General features: G+C 44.4%; 1 protein-coding gene across 4 annotated transcripts in view; it reads right to left on the bottom strand.

The window, feature by feature from the left end:
• rgs7b (regulator of G protein signaling 7b) overlaps positions 1 to 17,906 on the bottom strand; it is a 458,499-nt gene that overhangs the window by 319,289 nt on the left and 121,304 nt on the right. The gene's annotated exons all lie outside the window — the stretch shown is intronic.

Raw genomic sequence — 17,906 nt, 5'->3', positions numbered from 1 at the left:
TGTTGGGGTTAGATAAAGAAAGCTGGAGGAAGCTTGTGTGGAGCATAAATGGTATGGACCTGTCAAGCTGAATAGCCTGTTACTATGCTGTAAATACTGTGTAATACTGAATAGTAACTCCCCCTCCACTGACCTTGGTCACCTAGAAGGGTAAGAGTAGCAATGTTGTGGGAACACTATCACCTCTGGGTTCCTCTCCAAGTCACACACCAACCTGACCTGGACATATATCACTATTTCTTCATCATTGTTGGGTTAATATCCCAGAATTTTGTACTTAACAACCTTGTTGAAGCACCGTTGCCACAAAGACTTTAGCAATTTAAAGGAGAAGGTTCATCACCACTTTCTTTGGGACACTAGGGATGGGTAATAAATATGGCTTTGCTAACATTGCCCACATCAATAGAATAAATCTTAAAGAAATTATTCCAAGCATGCTCTCCAAATACAGTGCTTGTATATTGAACGTCATAACGCAAAACAGTGGTAAGGAGCAGAAACTGGTTTCAATTAGTTTGATGTGAAGGACTGTAGGGCTCTATTTGGTGTATAATTTATCAGGAGTGGGTCTGAAGTGTGTGAAAACTAAATTGCTCATCAAATCAGGAAGTTTGGCGTGAAGGACAGAAGGCGTCTTAATAATTCATCAATTTATAAAGAGGGTACAAGGAGAGCCAGCAAATTATTTGTTTATCAGATCAGTGAGTTTTGTATCAAAGACAGAAGGGATCCTAGTTATTTAGCTATTTATTGAGCTGGGAGAGGGCCAATGAGACCGGAGTTGTTATGGTTACAGCTGGCTTTCACTATTGCTGACAGCTTTTTTTTTGTCGTAGTTCCTTGTGGCTGACAAGAAAATAGTTCTGGTCCAGTTGTTACCTGATACAATGGATTAAATCATATGCTCCTTCCGTGTGATAAAAACAACCATCTATCACGTGATGCTAATGGCCACATTTGTCATATCTTTAAAAACGTACCAAAATAGGGACAGAAAGCCAGTTGCTTCCCTCTGATGCTGATCTACAGAGAAACAATCACTTGAAAATGAATTTTATAATGAGCTGACCTCAAGGTATTACGTGGAATTTAGAACATAGAAACACGCCATTCAGCTTAAGGGGGCTATGGTGGTGTTTACATTCCCCATGAACCTCCTCCCAACATACTTCATCTCACCGCATCCCACAATATTCTATTCCTTTCTCTCTCAAATGCGTATTTGGCTTCCCTTTAAATACATCTTAGCTATTTGCCTCAACTACTGTATTTAATAGCAAATCCCACATTTCTTATCATCTCTGATTAAATAAGTTTCCCCTGAACTCCCTACTGGATTTACTGGTGATGATCTACATTCATGGCCCCTAGACCCATGGGTCTCACCCTACAAGTGGAAACAAGTTCTCTACCTTATTGATCCCCTTCATAATTTGAAAGACCTCTATCTGGTCATCCCCTCAGCCGATTCTTTATCCCAAAGAAAGGAGCCCCAGCCTGCTTAGTCTTTCCTGACAGGTATAACTTCTCAGTTCCTTAATTAGAATGGGAAGTTGCTATTTGACTCAATATGCCCGAGGAATTGGCCTCAATTGGCCTCACCTCAGAATGCGATTGTCAGTAAAAATTAGACTTTAAAGGGACAGTTGTAACTTATCACCAAAATAATAAATTTAGTATTACATGTTATTATGCTGTTTTGTTTACAAAATGGTGTGTCGTTTCTCTGACTGTGAGCAGTGGCTTGAGAGATCTGTAGGTTCTGTGTAAAATAGGACGGCTGAGGACTAGACTATGGATCTCTTTAAGAAACATACATTTAAGGATGAGAGCAAGCACAGAGTAGCTACAACAGTTGAAACAGTAGCAAAAGAATAGTTATTAAACCACACTAGCCATCCAAGCTTATCACTTCCTAGTACCCAATTACATACTTTTTAATTTCTTCATCAAATGTATTAACCAATGGAAAATATGACCACAGGTGTTTTTCCCACAATAAGCCACATGATTGTAATTCTAGACTTCCAATTCTTTATTTTTTCAGGTGTGCTTCACGTTTTCGACTCTGTGGCCGTTGGCAGTGTTGATTACTAATTCATTTATAAACTGACCAATACCAAGGGCTGGATGTTACGTCCTCTCCAACCACGCCTCTGACCCCGGGACCCCGCTGGGTGTGTTATCAGTGAGGGGGGGGGGCAGCAAGCCCGCCAACTTCCTGCCCGCCCCCAAACCGTTGTTACAATATGCTGGCTGAGCGGGTGCAGAAATCAGCAGCCTGCCTGCCATTTTGAAATAAATAATGAATGGGCAATTGAGCTTGTTACCAAGCCAACTGACCCATATTTCACACACTGCCCATGTGTGAAATACATGTTCAATGGTTGGCGTGGGCAGGAGTGAGGAGCCTGTTTTTGAAAAAAAATTGTTGTGAAAGAGGGAAGGTTGGGGGGCACAGCATTCAGGGGGTGCCCTTTGCGCATCAGGGGCATCCCCCCCAAAGATATTACCCCCTTTATTCCTCCCCACCTGGCCTCCCAAACACACACAACCACCCCCCCCCCCCCCGCCCCCTCACCGCCCCCCACCACCACCACCACCGAACCCCTTCCCTAGGCTGCTTGATCCCTCCCTGCTCTGAAGGCTCCGCGATCCATCGAAGTTCTTTCTGGACATGCCTGCAGCCCCGACAGCAGCAGCCACTACTGTTGGAATACAGGCAGGAATTACACAGTAAATGGCAGAACCCTTAAGTGCATCGACGGGCGGAGGGATCTGGGTGTACAGGTCCACAGGTCACTGAAAGTGGCAACGCAGGTGGATAAGGTAGTCAGGAAGGCATATGGAATGCTTGCCTTCATTGGCAGGGGTTTGAGTATAAAAGCTGGGAAGTCATGCCGCAGCTGTATAGAACCTTGGTTAGGCCACACTTGGAATATTGCGTGCAATTCTGGTCACCGCATTACCAGAAGGATATGGAGGCGTTGGAGAGGGTGCAGAGGAGGTTTACCAGGATGCTGCCTGGTCTGGAGGTTATTAGCTATGAGGAGAGGTTGGAGAAACTCGGATTGTTCTCACTAGAGTGACAGAGATTGAGGGGCGACTTGATAGAAGTTTACAAAATTATGAGTGGCATGGACAGAGTAGATAGTCAGAAGCTTTTTCCCAGGGTGGAAGAGTCAATTACTAGGGGACATAGATTTAAGGTGAGAGGAGAAAACTATAAAGGTGATGTGCAGGGCAAGTTTTTTACGCAGAGGGTAGTGAGTGTCTGGAATTCGCTGCCAGAGGAGGTGGTGGAAGCAGGTACGATAGTGGTGTTTAAGAGGCAGCTTGACAAATACATGAATAGGATGGGAATAGAGGGATACGGACCCCGGAAGTACAAAATGTTTTAGTTGACAGGCAATATGGTCGGCGCAGGCTTGGAGGGCCGAAGGGCCTGTTCCTGTGCTGTACTTTTCTTTTCTTACTGAATTCTGGTGCTGCTTGGACTATAGAGGTGCCGCCCAATTCTCGCAACGGGGGAGGGAAGGGGGTGTGGGGGGTGGGGGTGGGGTAAGGGGGGGGCGAGCAATACTCCACCTGCTATGAAATCCAACCCCAAGATTTCAAAAGGCTGACTTTTGGGTTTTATTTGTGCAGCCAAGCCGGTCATTCAGCTGGATGGGAATCTGCAAAGGGCTGTGAGTAACCCCGCAATCCAGCTCCAGGAAAATGGATGAAATCGCTTTGAAATGACCTAAATTGCTTCAACTCTCAGTCATTGCCTGAGCATTCCGCTTCTTTCATGAATGTCATCTATCAAAGTTTCCCATTGTTTGTCCCTGAAAAAGTGTGCAATATCATAATTTAATCAGGTGTAAATTCCAGAGTTGCTGTTAAATCCAAGTGGCAGCTGTGAGAGATGAATGGTACTTATTTATCAGAGTACTGTGCGCACTGAATGCATTCTTTCAAATGCTGAATACCTAATTATTATTTTTGGTTTTTTTCCCTTACTTTTATTTGTCATAAAATGCAAAAAGCAACAGCTATACCAGTTCTCAGATGCAGAACAGAAAATGCTGAAAATACTCATCAGCATCAGAGAGAGAAACAGCGTTAACAGTCGGGATTTTATGTTTGCAAAACAAGACAGGTGCCGTTCTTGCACGTGCATATAATCCAGTGTCAACACGCTGGTTTCCCATTAGATGGTAGGAGGGCTGGAACCGAAATGGGCAGCCTGACCATCATTTTTTAAAAAATAATTAATGGGCAATTGAGCTTGTTAACAAGCCAATTAACCTGAATATTACACTGCCCACGCCATAATGCGGTTGGCAAGAAAGCAGGAAGGAAGAGGGGGGTACCTCGTTTGCGTATCGGTGGAAGCCACTTCTCCAAGAAGATACCACCCCCCCACTTTGTGCCTGCCAACCTGGCCTCCAAACTCACTCCCCCCCACCCTTTGCACGCCTCCCCAGGGTGCCTGATCCCTTCTCACCCAAAAGTCCCGGACATACCTGAGTCTGGGATCCATGCTCTCTTCAACATGAGACTGCTCGCAGTCCCAGCAGCACCCACCAATGAATTTGGTGCTGCTGGAACTGCTAGAGCTGTCAGCCAATCAGATTGCCTGGCAGCTCTCATGCGTGGGACTTCCTCCAACTGAGGGGTGGGAGTCTCACTCTTTGCTTGTTCAGACCTCTTACAGAGTGTTATTGCGGGGGGGCGGCGCGGTGCAGGGGCAGCCTGTTTTAAACTTGGTCGGTTCGCCATCAACTTTTCCAATGAGCAAGATGTAAAATCCAGCCTGTCATTTCGGGTCGATCTGCTTTTGTCCGAACTAAAAGTTCTTAAAGCTGAAAGGTTAACTCTCAATTCTCTCTCCACAGCTGCTGCCTGACCTGCTGAGTATTTCAAGCATTTTCTGTTTTTATTTCAAATTACCTGCATCTGCAATATTTCACTTCTGTGTTAGGCCACCAGCTCTGACTCTGCCAGCTTCCAGTTGTTAAAGAACTATGGCTGGAATTTTATGGCTTCTCCCGGCAGCTGGATTTTCCATTCCCGCCAAAGCCAATGGAATTTTGAATGGCTCGCTGCATTTTGCAGCCCCACCCCTGCCACATTGGGGCTGTAAAATTCCGTTCTATGTTTTGACGATTGTTGCTGTAAAGCAAATAATTCTAAAACAACTTTGAACAATTAATAAAAATAACTCAATTAGTTTTACCCCTTACTGAACTTGCAACAATTCTCATTTTGCAGAAGCTCTTATTTTACATCTAGATAGCAAGCAAGGCTCCATGAATTGTTGGGAGCTCCCAGTGTTTAAGCCGTCAAATCAATTTTCTTTATCGTTTGTTTCTGCATTTAGGCTATTGAGAAAAATCAAGGATTCAAGCAACAATTCTTGCAGCATTCCAACAGCACACACCTCCAAGGCAACTGCAGCTTTCCACTCTTTCCCAATTCCCTATCTGCCCTCAGTTTTTAGCATGAAATTCTCGTCTGAGTGAAGAAGGAATCTTAGAAAAGACTAGCTCTGCTCACCAAGTGCGGCGTAGGAGTGGAAAATGGGGCAGCACTTGGTTCCTGCACCTGTATTCCATCCCATGTCTTCTATGAGAGCTGTAGTGAGTCCTGCAGTGGTATTTAAAAGACAACAATAAAATATCAAAGCTAAGATAACTGACCCTGGAAGAGATTGATTATTTTCTGTTTTCAAGCAGAATGACTCCTTTCCAAGTTAAAGACTGCTGCAGCCAGTTTTCTTTCCCCCCCCGCCAATGCCAACCGTGGTGCTGGCAGTTAGCAGCCAGAATGCTGCAGTCTGCAGCCGTGCCCTCAAGAGTTTCAAGTTCCCCGAATATGCCAGCCAGAAGCATCTCAGGGGTCCTCACCTTAACAACAGCAGCTGTCCACTAATTCTGCTGAAGCCGTCAAGGTTGCAATTCGTAGGAGTAATAGAGTTAGTAAATCTTCTTTTAAGGAAAGCATGACAGCTTGATAACTTCAGTGACAAAAGAATGCAGTGCAATATTGTGTTTGGCAATAAATGGATGACCTTGAACACTTTAAAGCTTTGGTCTATAGTTTTTTTGAATTAATTTGCGGGTTGTGGGCTTCGCTGGCTAGGCCAGCATTTACTGCCCATCCCTAGTTGCCCTTGAGAAGAATATGGTGAGCTGCCTTCTTGAACCGCTGCAGTCCATGTGGCGTAGGTACACCCACAGTGCTGTTAGGAAGGGGGTTCCAGAATTTTGACCCAGCGACAGTGAAGGAAGGGCGATATATTTCCAAGTCAGGATGGTGTGTGACTTCGAGGGCAACTTCCAGGTGGTGGTGTTCCCATCTATCTACTGCCCTTATCCTCTAGATGGTAGTGGTCGTGGGTTTGGAAGGTGCTATCTAAGGAGCCTTGGTGAATTCCTGCAGTGCATCTTGTAGATGGTACACACTGCTGCTACTGTGTGTCAGTGGTGGAGGGAGTGAATGTTTGCAGATGTGGTGCCAATCAAGTGGGCTGCTTTGTCCTGGATGGTGTCAAGCTTCTTAAGTGTTGTGGGAGCTGCGCTCAAGCAGGCAAGTGGGGAGTATTCCATCATACTTCTGACTTGTGCCTTGAAGATGGTGGACAGGCTTTGGGGGTCAGGAAGTGAGTTACTCGTGGCAGGGTTCCTAGCCTCTGACCCGCTCTTGTCGCCACAGTATTTATATGGCTAGTCCAGTTCAGTTTCTGGTCAGTGGTAACCCCCAGGATATTGATAGTGGGGGATTCAGTGATGGTAATGCCATTGAACATCAAGGGACGATGGTTAGATTCTTGCTTGTTCGAGATGATCATTGCCTGACACTTGTGTCGTGCGAATATTACTTGTCACTTGCCACCCCAAGCCTGGATATTGTCCAAGCCTTGCTGCATTTGGACATAGACTGCTTCAGTATCTGAGGAGTCACGAATGATGCTGAACATTGTGCAATCATCAGCGAACATCCCCACTTCCTACCTTATGATGGAAGGAAGGTCATTGATGAAGCAGCTGAAGATGGTTGGGCCTAGGACACTACCCTGAGGAACTCCTGCAGTGATGTCTTGAAGCTGAGATGACTGATCTCCAATAACCACAACCATCTTCCTTTGTGCTTGGTATGACTCCAGCCAGTGGAGAGTTTTCCCCTGGTTCCCATTGATCCAGTTTTGCTAGGGCTCCTTTATGCCACACTTGGTCAAACGCGGCCTTAATGTCAAGAGCAGTCACTCTCACCTCACCTTGGGAGTTCAGCTCTTTTGTCCATGTTTGAACTGAGGCTGTAGTAAGGTCAAGAGCTGAGTGGTCTTGGCGGAACCCAAACTGAGCGTCAGTGAGCAGGTTATTGCTAAGTAAGTGCCGCTTGATAGCACTGTTGATGACCCCTTCCATTACTTTACTGATGATAGGGAGTAGGCTGATGGGGCGGTAATTGGCCAGGTTGGATTTGTCCTGCTTTTTGTGTACAGGATATACCTGGGCAATTTTCCACATAGCCGGGTAGATGCCAGTGTTGTAGCTGTACTGGAACAGTTTGGCTAGGGGCATGGCTAGTTCTGGAGCACAAGTCTTCAGTACTATTGCCGGAATATTGTCAGGCCCTATAGCCTTTGCACTATCCAGTGCCTTCAGACGTTTCTTGATATCTCATAGAGTGAATCAAATTGGCTGAAGACTGGCATCTGTGATGCTGGGGACCTACGGAGGAGGCTGAGATGGATCATCCACTCAGCACTTTTGGCTGAAGATTGCAGCAAATGCTTCAGCCTTTATCTTTTGCACTGATGTGCTGGGCTCCCAAATCATGTTGCGGATATTTATGGAGCCTCCTCCTCCAGTGAGCTGTTTAATTGTCCACCACCATTCATGACTGGATGTGGCAGGACTGCAGAGCTTAGATCTGATCTATTGGTTGTGGGATCGCTTAGCTCTGTCCATCATTTGCTACTTGGCACCAAAGTAGTCCTGTGTTATAACTTCACCAGGTTGACACATTATTTTTAGTATGCCTGGTGCTACTCCTGGGGTGCCCTCCTGCACTCTTCATTGAACCAGGGTTGATCCCTTGGCTTGATGGTAATATGGGGGATATTCCAGGTCATCAGGTTACAGATTGTGTTTGAATATAATTCTGCTGCTGATAGCCCACAGCGCCTCATGCTGGTCCAGTCTTGAGTTGTTAGATCTGTTTGAAATCTATCCCATTTAGCACAGTGGTAATGCCACACAACACGATGGAGGGTATTCTCAATGTGTAGGCAGGACTTTGCCTCCACAACGACTGAGCGGTGCTCACTCCTACCAATACTGTCATGGACAGATGCGGCAGGCAGGTTGGTGAGGATAAGGTCAAGTATGTTTTTTCCTCTTGTTGGTTCCCTCACCACCTGCTGCAGGCCCAGCAGTCAATTAGGACTTGGCCAGTAATGGTGCTACCGAGCTACACTCGGCGATGGACATTAAAGTCCCCCACCCTGAGTACATTCTGCACCCTTGTCACCCTCAGTGCTTTGTAGGAGCACTGGTTCATCAGCTGAGGGAGGGCAGTGGCATGGTAATCAGGACAAGGTTCCCTTGTCCCTGTCAAGACCTGATGCCATGAGACTTCATGGGGGCCAGAGTCGATGTTTAAGCCTCCCAGGACAACTCCCTCCAACTGTATACCCCTGTGCCACCATCTCTGCTGGAATGGTGTCTGGGATATTCTGTTGCTTGACTAGTCTGTGAGACAGCTCTTCCATTTCGGAGGGCATTTCAGAGTCAACCTTGCTGCAGTCACATGTAGGCCAGACACCAGATGGGTTTTTACAACAATGGTTCATAATCATCATTAGGCTTCGAATTCCAGACTTTTATTGAATTCAAATCTCCACTATCTGGGTCCGTGGCAGGAATCAAACCCAGGTCCCCAATGCATTACTCTAGGTCTTTGGATTATTAGTCCAGCGATAATACCACTAAGCCATCCGTTGTCAGGAATGTGGTGGTATAAGCCTGCCTTTGTCAGGAAGTCATTGAAGCAGATGTTGGTTGAATGGTTTCCAAGTTCTTTAGTACAAAATCAAGGAAATTATGAATCGATAACCAGGAATTTTCATGTAAGAGGATTGAGGTCACCAAAAGCACTGCTCAATCAATTACTCTCTGAGCTGACAAGCTGCGGTGTATTGTGTTAGCTCATCTACTTGTGGTTATCCCTTGCCTTCATCCTATTCTTCCCATTCTTGTTGCTGTGCCACCCTCAATTACAATCTCTTTTGCATTGCCAATTTATGCAGAATGCAGGAAACTACAATAATGTGGCCAACTTTGTTGGGGCCATGCTATCGCGAGCCCCCAGAGTAATCAAGGCATCTGGACATTAGCTTCAAAATGCCAAAAGGCATGCTCTATGTTGTACCTGGTGGCTCCATGACTCTGACTGCAGCTGTGGTAGGGATGCGCAGATGTCTGATCAGCTGTGTGTTCAGGGCATATCCATTGTCCCTGAGCAACAATTCTTTCATGTTCGTCAATAGATGAAAAATTGGCAGGGATGACATGAATAAAGTATCACAAACTGAAGATATTGGGCAAAATTTTCCCCCTGACTTCAAGACCCCCAATATTGGGACAAAATGGGAGCAAGACTGTCAGAGCCATCTTCCCAGAAGCAGCCTCCTAACTGGCCACATCCAAGCTTGCTATTGAGCTGGATGATCAGTCATGGTCATAATGAATGGCAGAGCAGGCTCGAAGGGCCGAACGGCCTACTCCTGCTCCTAGTTTCTATGTTTCTATGTTGCCATCATGGCGGGCACCAGATGCTGCTTACCCAATCAGAGGGCAAGCAGCTATGGAGCTTCAGCAGCTCAACATGGAGGTGCCCTCAGAGGGTAAATCTAAATTAAAATTTCTGAGGGCAGAAGCTTAGGGCCCTCAGAGGAGGGGCAACCCTTCTGGCAGAAGCATTTCCTGCCTGTGGCCTCCTTTTTGGGGCTCCGATGGCCCCTGGTCAGCCTCTCCTCAGCGGGCAGCAGAAGCACATTCCTGCTGCCCCGGGAACCTTCTCCAGTGGCGGGAACACATCGGAGAACCATCCTGATGCAGTTCCCCCTATTTTTCCATTTCTCCCCTTCCCCCAACACCTCCAAGCCTGCACCACAGGGCCGGGGAATTCAGCCCTAATGTGTCAGCTGCCAGCCAACCTGGAGCGCTATTGCAACAACTTTCTGTAGTGGTAACATTGTGAAGGATACATTCACAAATACACTCTTTTAGAGGATGAGGAGTGTGCCAGTGTCCAGCCTGGCCAAGGGAGACTGGTGTGTTACTTTGTCTGTGCTGCCAAGGTCACTGAATGTCTTGTGGCAATTTTCTGCAGATCTGGGGTGCGTTTACTCAGTGCCAGCTCACCTCCCTCAAGGTGGCACCAATGACATCTCTTGTAAATCTGTTGGCACGAACACCCAGTAAACTGTGTCTGCTAATGTCAAATTCTTCATGGGTGGTTCACAGGTTGAAGTCTGTGAAACCGTGACATTTGCCTTCTCTATCTATGCAATGGACACTGCTGACTGCTTGACTGCAAGCACCAGCTGCTCCTATAGAAGACGTTCTTAAACACTATCAGAAAATGATTGATGAGAGACGCAGTGAAGTTTAGATGAGAGTCAAGTGAGGGAGTTGAGTACTGCTCCTTCCTTATCTACTTGCCTTCCTTATCTGCTGCAGCAGTTTCCACCCAGAACAGCGGGTCTTTACGGTTGCACTCTAATTTCTACGCATCCCAACATATTACACCTGTTTTACAAGGGATTTACGGCAATTGCTCCTACAACTGGCCCACCCAGGAAACTACCATTATAATACCTCTCCCGACAATCAGCCAGTGCAAACCTTTTTTCCAATGGTATAACAGCACACTAATCACGTGTGGAAATTCATCACTATATGTTTTAATCTCCTGACCTGTTCCCACTCAACCAAAAATAAATTAGACTGACAGATTTTCACCTTGCTCATTTTGCGAAGCTGCAAATGATCACTTTTTAAACACCAGTATTACATAAATAATTCTTGTGTGGGGAGAAAAGAGAATTACTTAGCTTGAATAATTACAGTGTTTCTGCTGCCATCTGCCATGCTCAGGCCTGACAGGTGAGCAGCAAACATAAACAAAAGCTTTATTTAATGGCACTTTGATTTAACATGATACTGAACAGAAAGGAAACGGAAAGCAATTGGTAGCATAGTCAGTAAGATGAAGCTTAGCCACAGTCAGCACCACGCTGAAGACCTGTGTTGCTGATGATCTTTTAACATGATAAAATTGTCATAAAAAGAAGTTCTAGCTGGGCTACATACACCAAGGCCTTCAACGCGTTTTTAAAAGGCTGAAGCTCCAGAAAGATAATACAAAGAATGATTTGCTACATTATTTTCCTGAAATAAGTGGAGGGTGGGGGCAACTTTGGTCTCCGTCCCACCATGTTTTCAGTAAGGATGAGAGAGATGTCCAATTGCTGCCATTTTTGAGTGGATCCCTGACATAGGCGTCAATGCTTTCCCCATTGTCACCCCCAGAAACAAGCAGAACATTTACTGGGGAATGAAAATCAAACTGCTATCATGTAGATATGATACTGCCATTTCGCTCCGCATTCTCCATCCACTGTCCCAAGCAGCAAGCGGCTATAAAATTGAGCAATCTCTTTATTCATGTCTACAAAGGTCCTTCCAGTCGCTATGATCTGGCTGTCTCCATCCTAGTAAATCTCCTCCTCTGTGAATTTCTGTTTCACAGGCACACCAAGCTTGAATTTAGGTTTCTCTTTGGAGATGGCATGATTTAGGGATGGGCAATAAATGCTGGCCTAGCCAGCGCCACCCACATCCCATAAACGAATAAAATAAAAATGCCATATCAGTTGTGGAGATGTATTCAGTCTTATTCACCTACAACTAACACCCGACACTGAGAGTAATTTCTGCACAGTGACTTCATCAAACCAGTTTGATTTGTTACATTAATTTGGGAACTTTAATCTGAAGCGGCAAAAATTCTAAAACTTGAGTCAATACCCTTAAGATAAAACCCATTCGCTGATACCTACTTGATAAATGGGTGCATTCCTTTGTTGTTAAATTCAGCTCATCTACAATAAACATGCACAACATGTGAATATGATCAAACTTCAAAGTACCTCTGATCTTCAAATCCACTGGAATCGGGCACTGTCACTTCTAATACAGCATATTTACAATCACAGAAACGCTGCCATTTGCTCGACCTGCTTATTTTTGTAGCCAACTGGATACATCTGTGACATTTACTTTTGGAGGACTGATGTTTATTTTTCTGCACACTAGAAGGACAATACACTGCAACACATATATGAAAAAGAATTAGTACAAATGATGAACTTGTTTAATTTAAACAAATAGCAGACATACTAAACATGCATTTTGCCCCAATTTCAGAGGAGGTAAAATGCATTGAGACTTTAAACACACCAGTCCGGTGTTTGGAACATTTTTTTTAATTATCTGTTCTCAGGATGTGGACAATGAGGACAAGGCTGCAGTTTGTGGTGGGGTGGTGGGAGGTGTTGGCATAGTGATGTCACTGAACTAGCAGTCCAGAGGCCCAGGCTAATACTCCAGGAGCATGGGTTCAAATCCCACTATTAATCAATTAGTAAATCAGGAATTAAAAGCTAGTCTTGATAATAGTGGCCATGAAACCACTGTGATAAAAACCCATCTGGTTCACAAATGTCCTTTAGAGAAGGAAATCTGCTGTCCTTACCTGGCCTGGCCTGGCCTACATGCGACTCCAGACCCACAGCAATGTGGTTGACTTTTAAATGCCCTCTGAAATGGCTCAACAAGTCACTCGAACGTATCAAATCACTACAAAGTCTAAAAGGAATGAAACCAAACGAGCCATTGCATAACGTTCAGCACCATTTGCGACTCCTCAGATTCTGTAGCAGTCCGCGTCCATATACAGCAGGACCTGGACAACATTCAGGCTTGGGCTGACAAGTGGCAAGTAACACTTGTTGTAATATGGGTTATTTTAGATGTCCTAATGATGAGATCTTGAGATTTGTATATTTAAACATGAACCGTTTATTGTTAATCTTTAACTATTTACAGATCCCAGGTTATTGTCACGCATGGTACTGTTACCTCCATGCAGGCTGGTTCCAGAGTGTTCTCTCAAGACTGCTCTCTCAGTCTATTACCATGTGAGTCTATACATCATACCGTGGGCAGTGCTATTCTCCAGTCCCACATTAACCCTTGCTCTATCGAGCACCTTTACATCACAGTGGCACGCAGGAACATACAACTTCATACAACATCCTCCTTTCTTCAGTGAAAATTTTTGTTTCCAATGGAGTGTAACTATTTGTAATACAATCTTAATTTCTCTCCCTGCTCCCCCATGTCAATCCTCTGATTTAAAAGTTCAGACAGTCTTGAGGCTTTACATTTCTCCCACATCTCGGCCTGTCACGTTTGGAGGAATGGTAATAGTACTCTGTGTTTCTGGTACTTGGCTATCTCCATTTGATTTGCCTTGTGCACTCCTTCGAAGTTGTGTTCCTCTTCATTAACAATCCGTCTGCTTTTTTTGGATGCTGTGGATTTGTCCCGTTCCTTCCGAAGGGATTGTGCACTCTGTTCATTCCTAGAATGGACTCGAATTTTCTTTTTCTGAGAGGTCTGCCATGTACTTGCTGGACATTGACATTTCGCAAATGGAATCGTCATTTCTACTTGTATCACAATTTCAGCCAAACATTTGTCTGGTGTTTTATTTTCAACTTGTTTTGCAAACCTATGACTCCTTTCATTCAGCTCAGTGGTTCTCAGCATGTCTGAGTCATTCCAATGCTATTTCTTCTTCTAGTCCCGTGCACTTCAGTGTCGCATTTACATTTTCCAATCTTAATTCTGTATTATACTTCTTTGTCTGCAGCATAACCTTTGTCATTGTGCTTTGTTTTATTTTCACTGTTGGCCAGGTCTGTCGTCAGCAAAGTCTTAACTTGTTTCAGTTCTGTAATTGTGCAATTCATGGCTTCATTATCCGCTCACAATTTGGAAAGTTCAATGCCTTCTCTTGTCCAATCAACTGCATTTTCAGTTCGTTGGTCTGTTTCTTGTAGTTTTTAGCTTCTTCCTAGAATATTGAACATTGCTGAGTCTTCTCTTCCAACTGGTTCTTCAGCTTGTTCAAAGTGACGTTAAATTAATTTTCCTTCTCTTCGTAATTTCCCAGAGAAATAATCTTTGTTCTAATGCAGCGTGTGAAGGTCTGTCAACAGGCTTTCCTTTTCTTTGCGAATCTTGCTTGCTTCATTTTGAGCTTTCCTGGAATTCAGCAGAGTCTCCTCGAGTTTTTTTCTGCTGTGCTTCCATTCTGCTATTTAGGACAGTCTTCATTTTTTCACATTGTTGGATGGTTATGCATGCCTTTTGCATTTGATCTTGAAGGACAATCAGCTGTTATTTCAACTGTTATTTTCTTGTTGACCTCTTGCCAACTCACTCTGGGCTTCAGTGCATCATTTTGCTGCGACTGATAATTCCAAAGCAGTTTTTTCTGAAGTAATATTCAATGTCCTTTTCAAGTCCTCATGCTTTTCCATGGCTACATATTGATTCATTCAGGGTTGCAACTTCTTTGCGTGCCTTCTCTGCCTGCTGTTTTGCCTGGCTGTACATCTGGTCGAGCTTTCCCAACTCTTCCTTTGATTTGCCAACTGTAGAATTGATGGTCATTATTTCCTCCTGGCATCTTTGTATCATCTCTGAAATTTGTTTGTTCAGATCTCGAACAGCTTGATTCATTGAAGACTTCAGCTGATTATGCGTTTTCAGAGGTACATGCTCAGCTTGAATCTTGCGCTTCAAAGTTCGGCTCTGATGTGAACATTTTCCTGTAGAATAGTTTTGTTTATCTTTTGTATGTTTTGCTTGTTTTGCGTTATCCTAGACAACTTTCCTTCATTCATAGCCATCTGTCTCCCTCCCTCTGGGGTCTTTTGTTGCCATTGGTGCTTTATTAGGAGTTGCCCTCTTCTGGGGTCCCTTGTTGCTGTCCATGGCTGTTTTTTTTCTTGTAGTTATTTCTTTAAATGTCGTTACTCCTTGTCAGTGAGGTAACTTTTTTCTCACTCAGGTTGCCTGCAGCTGTCGGCATTCTGTGCTGTGATTTTCCCGCGCTTTTCTGATTTTGGTGGGCTCCCCATTGTGACTGCTTTGTTTTAAAGAAACTGTTGAAAATTTCAAAATTCTGGGCTATTCTTTCTTTGTTTCTTCTGTTCCCTCTGCAGGTCTATTTTTCTGAGTGTCCCGTGCTTTTCTGTGATCCCCACGATGGTGGGCCTTTTGTTTATAAACTTTTAAAAACTGCAGCAATTTCTTCTATGGGCTGCAAAGACTGATTGTAGGGTGATTCTTTAGCTTTTAGTTCCTCTTTCTTTTGAACGCCCCACACTTTGAGAATTTCAGCAGGCGCGCTTTTTTAAAAAGTTGTGAGCTGTCAACTCTGCAGCATTTTCTGCTTTTAAATTCTGCAGGTTTTCTTCTTTTTTTTAACTGTGCCCTGCAGGTTTCTCTCTTCATTCTGCTAGCTGATTTTTTTTAAACCTTTGTTTTCTACTTGCAGCTATCTTTCAGCTGCCCTCTGGATGCTCAGCCCTTGAAATTGCCACCTATTCTAAAATGTAAATACATCTACTTTTTTTGTATTTTTGCTCACCATCTCATATGCTGTGTCACCCAGGTTCTTGCAATCTTCCGTAATGGACTTCCACTCACTTTGGTGGATTCCTCGCTTCCGAATCTGCAGTGAAGCTTCTTCATTTTTTTTTCTTCAAGCTTTCTTCTTATGTGCACATCTTTCTAGTTAGGCTTCAGTTGTTTTTAGTTGTTCATACCTTGGGATGCTGTTCTGGGTTTATGCATTTAGCTGCCACCTTTGATATCACTACAGATCACCATATTGGATTATGGTACTATCTCTGATGTGATATCTTGTAGAAGCGACCACTGCTGCCAATCTTGTTGTACTATGGGTTCTTTACATGTCCCAATGATGAGATCTTGAGACTTGTATATTGTTAATCTTTAGCTATTTACAGATCCCAGATTGCTGTCATACATGGTGCTGTTACCTCCTGACGAGTAACCCACCTCCTGACTCCCCAAAGCCTGTCCACCATCTATTAGTCAGGAGTGTAATGGAATACTCCCCACTTGCCTGGATGAATGCAGCTCCCACAACACTCAAGAAGCTTGGCACCATCTAGGACAAAGCAACCCGCTTGATTGGCACCACATCCACAAACATTCACTCCCTCAACCACCGACGTACAGTAGCAGCAGTGTGTGCCATCTACAAAATGCACTGCAGGAATTCACCAAGGCTCCCTTGACAGCACCTCCCAAACCCACGACCACTACCATCTAGAAGATCAAGGGCAGCAGATAGATGGGAATACCACCACCTGGAAGTTCCCCTCTAAGCCATTCACTATCATGACTTGGAAATATATCGTTGTTCCTTCACTGTCGCTAGGTCAAAGTCCTGGAACTCCCTTCCTAGTACACCACCACATGGGCTGTAGCGGTTCAAGAAGGCAGCTCATCACCACCTTCTCAAGGGCAACTAGGAATGGGCAATAAATGCTGGCCCAGCCAGCGAAGCCCACGTCCCATGAATTAATTTTAAAAAAGGCTGGTTCCAGAGTGTTCTCTCTAGACTGTTCTCTCAGTTTATCACCATGTGACTCTATACATCATATTGTGGGCAGCGCTATTCTCCACTCCTACATTAATCCTTGCTATGCCAAGCACCTTTACTTTACAGTGGCATGCAGGCATGTACAGCATCAGAAAACAACATTCACACCACACAAGTGTCAGGCAATGACCATGACCATCTCCAACAAGTGAGAATCCAACCATCTCCGTTTGGCATTCAATGGCATTACCATCCCTGAATTCCCCCACTGTAAACATTGTAGGGGCTACCATTGACCCTGTTAATCTCTCTTTTTCAGATGCTTACACATTCTGTGCAATCTCAAATTTTTCAGTTCCATTTTCCAAAAGGTTGTACCATATATGTTAATAGGTATGCAACAAAGTCAAGATGTAAGGTTTAAAATTTGAAATCCAAGCTGATGACAACTGAGATGGCTATAGTTACTGACAGAAAAGCCTGCTAGGTTGACACAGTAAATTACTTCTCTTCATTCAGCTATGATCCCAAAGGTTTTGTTTCACCAGCAGCTCAGAAGAACCTCTCAGTATGTAGGACAAGGTGAAATGTTGCAGAATGAAGGACTTTGCTTCTCGGTTCTAAATTGAGCATTCCTGTGCAAATCCAGGACAGGAATCACAAGAGTATTATCATTCTTATTAAATAGCTAACTGATAGTATTATTTTATATTTACTGAAATCCTTTAAAAACCGATATCAAAGCTGTAGATGCCCCTCGTGAGGCATGCTGCGGCCCATGCTGGGAAGGGTACTTTTGTGTTTGCCAGAATCATCTGAACTTGTGTGGTTATGATATTATTCACCCCTACTGGCTAATGTGGCGCTCTGCCTGCAAACTTGACCACATGAGTCCATTGTACATATTCACTTGCCACGCACCAAAATCATGTGGTCAGCTGCAAGAGGGGTCCAGCAGTGGTGTAGCTTAAAGGACCAGGCAACCCAAATTGCAGGTAAGGTACTTTAAGGTAATTTCTGCTCCTGCAAAGCCTCTGTAAGTATTCTGGAGTGTTTTGGAGGTGTTGTTGCAAGTTCCTAGGTTTCATAAGGGGCGTGGGGCACCCTCATTGGGAGGGTAGAGGATTTATTGACCT

The sequence above is a fragment of the Cetorhinus maximus genome, chromosome 14 (genome assembly GCF_964194155.1).
Source record: "Cetorhinus maximus chromosome 14, sCetMax3.hap1.1, whole genome shotgun sequence".
NCBI classification, from domain to species: domain Eukaryota; kingdom Metazoa; phylum Chordata; class Chondrichthyes; order Lamniformes; family Cetorhinidae; genus Cetorhinus; species Cetorhinus maximus.
Note: the sequence above shows the minus strand (reverse complement) of the source record. Positions and strands in the feature narration are given on the sequence as shown.